Source organism: Habropoda laboriosa, unplaced genomic scaffold (genome assembly GCF_001263275.1).
Source record: "Habropoda laboriosa isolate 0110345459 unplaced genomic scaffold, ASM126327v1 scaffold111, whole genome shotgun sequence".
NCBI classification, from domain to species: Eukaryota; Metazoa; Arthropoda; class Insecta; order Hymenoptera; family Apidae; genus Habropoda; species Habropoda laboriosa.
Genome location: NW_017100293.1, coordinates 556931 through 562692, shown reverse-complemented (window position 1 = coordinate 562692; position 5762 = coordinate 556931).

Sequence of the window (5762 nt, the reverse complement as noted above, 5' to 3'; positions counted from 1 at the left end):
AAGAAATTAAAACTGACCGTCACGATTATTATATCAATTAATTACGCGGTCCTGGGCCTCGTGATCGCGCCATCCGGTTCGGTAAGTCGAGGCTAGAGAGAGTAGACGGGGACGAATACACGGGGCAAGTTTGCGTGCCGGCTGTGTGCTCTCCAGACGACGACGCCGGGAATCCCAGGAATTCGAATAACGAGCCGGCTACCGTGATACACTGCTATACGGCCACCTTTCCGATCCTCATCGATCTTCGTCGGGCCGTTCTGGGATCCGCCACGGTGTTAATCACTACTCCTCGTCCCAAGTCTCTTCTTCTTCCTCTCCGCTTGCTTTTTTTTGCGTGGACAGCTCGTTTACCGGCCTGTGAATGCCTTCGAGAGTCCATCGTTATTGATTACTGACGCGTTCCTGACACTCTCGACATTCACAAAAGCGATACTCTCTTCTCGCTCTCTTTCTCCTCGTTGAAATAAAAGCTGGAACGGTGAGATAGCTACACGGTTGTATTATTTCGAGTTACCAGTCGTTACGAGGTCAGGGGGGATTTTTTCTTTTCTCTCGCCCATCCACGTGACGAATTCTTCGTGTCTCGAAAAGCGAGAAGATACCGCGAAGGAGAACGCGTGACAGGGACCACAACGGCTGACCATAACTAACTTGCAAAAAAGGTGTCCATCCGGTCCGTCCGCGATCATACGACGGCGGTATCGATATCCCCCGTTCTTCCCTCGGGATTTATAATCCTCCTAAGGCAGACGTAGCCGACGGTGGGAGAAGAGGCTTTACTCTCCGCGTATACGCATCCCTTCGAGCGAGAGACACGCATACTCGCGGGAGATACGCCGAGGAAGATAGCCGGTGAAGGAACGAAGTGCGAGAGGGAGAGGAGACGTGTTGTGCTTGTGGAAGGAGAGGGAGGAGACGAGTGGATAAAAAATAAACGGAATGACGGAGGGGAGGAGGATAGAGAGACGAAGGAAGAGAGAGAATCACGACACGGTGGTGGATCGGTGAAGGCGAATGGTTCAGGTAGACAGACGAAGAAGAGAAGAAGGAACCAGCCTGAACGAGAAGAAGAAAAGCAACAACAGCAGCGGCAGCAAGCAGCAGAAGAAGAAGACGACGACGACGACGGAGAAGAAGAAGAAGAAGGAGATGGAGAAAGGGAAAAAAAGGACGCACACGCGCTCCCGCGGATACACACGTGTCCTGGATCATGGATGCAAATATGGCATAGTATCCTGGGCCGTGCGTGGCTCGCGCCTGGATATACCTACCTAGACAGTAATACGGGTAGGTAAGTCAAGCGAGGTGGGTTGAGCCGCACCCTGTTCCTCAAGCATCCACCACGAGGTATACCTTCGTCGTCTTCTATACGTATACGTACCACGTAAACATGTGCGCGCGCGTAGCAGTGGAATAAGACGAGCGTATGCACGGTCTTTTCACGCACACGTAGAGGATACTCGTTGCAACGCCTTGCACGGAAACGTAGAGAGGAGACGAAATACACGGACGCGTATACCTGGTCCGTGTGTGTCCACTCACACGCACACGCACGCACATAGGCACACACGTATACGACGAGAGCGGACCACGAGAGGACCGAGATGCGAGGTGAACGCCCCCCACAATATCTCAAATCTGCGCTTGAGTGTGCGGCCTGTCTCGTGCGTGTGGCTACACGCGCGCGACTCCACAGGCAGGGGCGAAGCGGAATGAGCGCGCGCGCCAACTAACCTCTTACGAATGTGTACGCGGCGTGTGTGTAAAGTCGCCGAGAGGAGAGGAAGGAGAGGGAGAGAAAGGAGAGAAAGAGACAAAGTGAAGGGGTTAGGAGTGTGTGCGTTACCTGAAGTCTGGCGGAGGAGACTCCGTGGCTGAAAGCATCGTGTGCGTGCACATATTCTATCCCGCTCTTTCTCTACCTTGGAGCACGCTGTGTGCGCCGTGTTATAGGTGGTGGAACGGGCCTGTCCAGTTTTCCCATGGGAACAATACCCCACGGGATATATAATAACAATGGTCACGGGCGTGGGAGACGGGTCGATCTTTATTTACCCGGTCGTTTTTCTTTTTTATACTTTTTCCAAAGGCACACACAGCCCCGTTCTCCACCCAGGTCTTTTCTCTTTCTCGGAGCACGCGCGTGCGTCTCGCTGACGCGCGCTCTCCAAACTTCCACGACGCTTTTTGTCCACCGTTCTTCTTTTTCTCTTCCTCTTCGTTTCCCCGTGAATCCTCACCCTCGCGATTCCCGCCGAAATTACGACTCCTCTTGCCTCTGTCGCTTTCCAGATTCCTTCGTTTCCTCTCCTCTTTTCCGTCTCTCTCTCTCTCTCTGCTCCTTCTTTTTTTCCTGGCGATTCAGTCGTAAACGGTGATATTCGAGGCGCAGCACGGACCACGGTACACTTATTTACGACCGCCTCGATTCGATGGATAAACCAGTCGATGTAAATTGCCCGAAGAAATTTAATCGACCGCCAATATAAATCCATCGCGGAAACGATCGACGTACTTTTATCCGCACATCGACGTTTCACTCGGGCTTTTTCGTCTTCACCCATGGTCCCGTGCAATCCCTCATGCCTCGTGGATTACACCGTGACGCAACGCGATGATTACGGTCGGACAGTGTGAGATAAGTATCGTTTAAGGCAATTAAACGCACCATTTTGCATAAATCCTTCCTTTTCCTTTCTTTTCTCTCCTTAGAATCACAATTGAACGCGTCCCACGTGAACACTATTATTTGTTCATCCGGCGCAACTCTACACCAGATGGATCTGCAATTAGCGATTCTCTCGTAATTTGGTCACCTTGTTCGCGGCTAAGTATCGGGCTAAGGCTAACGCGTGACATAAATTCTTCGGATATCCACGGCTATAAGTTGGGACATCCTATGACCAGATACGATCACGATTACCAGCCAGCCTTGCGGTTACTTAATATAACCGCACTGGATGCCCGTAAGCCAATCTCTGATCTATTGTTTATCTTCACAATCGTGGAACAGCACGCGCGAGCGTATCCTCATGCGAGAGTTCGATATCAAGTTAAATTTTATGCCGAGCCAAGTCCATCGTTAATCCCTCGCGTTATCCTCAACCCGTGGTCCGTGTCCAACCCAGTGTCTTTGACCCTTGCCTTTCTTCCAATCGATGATAAAAACAAACAAACTCCTATCCTAAGATAAATGAATGAAAATCCTCAAGGAACGAAGCAAAAAGAAGGAGATAAAAACGAAGAGGAACGCGAGGCACGTGTAAACACATTGGAAGAATCGATTAAATAAAACAACCTGCAAAGTCCTGCCGCCTCCCTGCTGATCTTAGGTGGCCATATCCTGCTCTGATATTATCGTCATTAAGCATCATCCAGCGGCACGGTTATTAAATTATATCATATCATTATTCAATATTACCATCATCTTCGTTCCAAGTCGATTTCGCACGGGTCGTCCTTTCAAAATATCCCCTTACTCCACGCGTTCCTTTTCTCCGCTAGATGGTCAGGGCCAGGAGGCCCCGCTTCGAGACAGGAGAGAAGAAGGGGGATACAGAGGCGAGGAGGGCGAAGGAGATAGCTTTAACGCCGAATTCTCTCCTCTCGAAGGACGAACGAACAATCCTCGTTCCTCGAGTACACTTTCGTGGTGGGTGGTGCGTACACCGGCCGGAGGAGAGTCGTTCCCTCCTCGAGTGGTTCCGATGTACCGTTGGAATCGGTCGCAACAGCCACACGACTCGAGAATTTCCCGCTCCTTTGCGCCTCCACGTGAAAAATACACCGTCTTCGCAGTCTTACGAACACGAGCAGCGGAGCAATTTTCACGAGAATAATCCGCGGCTAATCTCGACAATTTCCACGATCACTAACGAGAAAACGACGAAGAGAGAAAGAAAAAGGAAGTGTCCGTGCTATCTTCGTCGAGGTGAACCAGCGTTGTTCGGCGTAAGAGGGAACCCAGACTTAATTTCCATGTTAATTCCGCGTGTTATCTCCGGCTCGAATCGTCCGGCTCTCGAAAAGACCAGAGGGAAAAAAGGGAAGGAAGGATATGTAGGCATGGATCGAGCGTGATCGCTCAATTGAAGTACACACAAGCTGGAACGGCATACGAGCAACAAGAGTAACTTCTCGAATGTGTGTTGCGCGGCAAACGAGGATTTGCGAGGGGTGGTTTACGAGCGTGTTTCCGCGCCGCCTTGACCTGCCTCTAGCCTCAAGCCCACGACAAAACCAAGTCCAAACCGATACGAGAACCGATCGGCGTGCACGCGTGGACGGATCAGTCGTCATTGCTATTTTTAAGCTCAGCAATCGCCGCTACCTTTCTATTACTCCATACTGTCACAGCTGGTACCCCCTTTCCTTCCTCGAGCAGAGTGTCCCTCTTCTGGTTCTTCTCGGGCCTTTCCAAATTCTATGTACAAGTACACGACGGTCGAATCAGAGATTCCATGGAAATTTAGTTATTTTGTCTAGGGTAGAATAGCCCTTTGGCGTGCAATGATAATAATCAATTTTCTAAAATTAGGCACTGTTTTGGAAAAACATTAAGATTGACAAAAATACAAAGGCAGCTCGTACAACTATGTTGGTCATACAAAGTACAGGGAGTTTCAATGAGAAAGGGTGCAACGGGTAAAATTTGACAAAGATAATATTTGCCTGGCCAAACAAGCGAGGATCGTTTCTAATCAAATTCATAATGGCGACACATTATGGACGAAGGACAACGCATGCGATAAGCTGCTAAACGGAGGAAATTGTACATACGACGTTATTTTTTATTCAGATCTCTCCCGATTTCTAAGTTCGTCTCCCACGCAATTTTCCCATTTCCCTGCGTTCTTCGAACGGAGGGAACGCTTAGGATCTATCGGGAGGTAGGATCGAAAGGAGAGGCATAAGTAACGAAACAGGGAGCGCGAGGAGGTGAAACGCCAACAGCGGATAGCTTCCGCGATGAATCGCGGAAGAAGGGGGAGCTTTCATTATATTTGCCGAATGCGAGAGGCGACTTCTTCATTTGCGCAGAAGAGAAGAGACATCCGCCGGCCCGTGTTTTGTCCCTGATACCTCGGCGAAGTGGTTGTTGCGGAGGCGCGTGGGCGACCGGAAACTCTCCCTCCCACATTCGCGTGCCCTACCTCTTCGAAGGGACTTTCAGAGAGGAACACACAGCATCCAGGGAGGAGGGGGATAGAGTACCGAGAGAAAGAGAGGAAAATAGAAAGCGTGGAAAGGAGAGGCGACGCGTGTTGCGTCGCCGTCGTCACGCCAACCCGACTCGTTCGAGAAATCCTCAAAACCGTGCAAAATCTTTCCAGAAATATTTATACACCGCGTCGACGCTGCCATCTTTAATTCCACCTTTTTATTCACTTCATATCCGTGGTGTATTTTTAACCTTAGTGCGTTCTTTCGCTCGACTGTACACTTGAGGTGTTTGGGTCTTTTTTGACCCGAAGGTCTTAGGTGTAACAATTTTTGTTACCAGCACGCCATACGAACTTAGGTAATGAACTTTCGATGTAACGTTAAGGGAACATAAATTTGACAACAGCAAAAGTAATTAAAAAGATAAGAAGGCGATGGGTCAGAAAAGACCCGAAGACCGCTCTAGGGTTAAAGAGCACAATCGGTTCGCATCGACGAGGAAGACGCGTTTCTGAATGTACAGGGTGTCCCAGTTGTTTTTTATCAAACTTTGCCAGTACGTTCTATGGACATAGGTGAGGGAAAAACATAGGTGG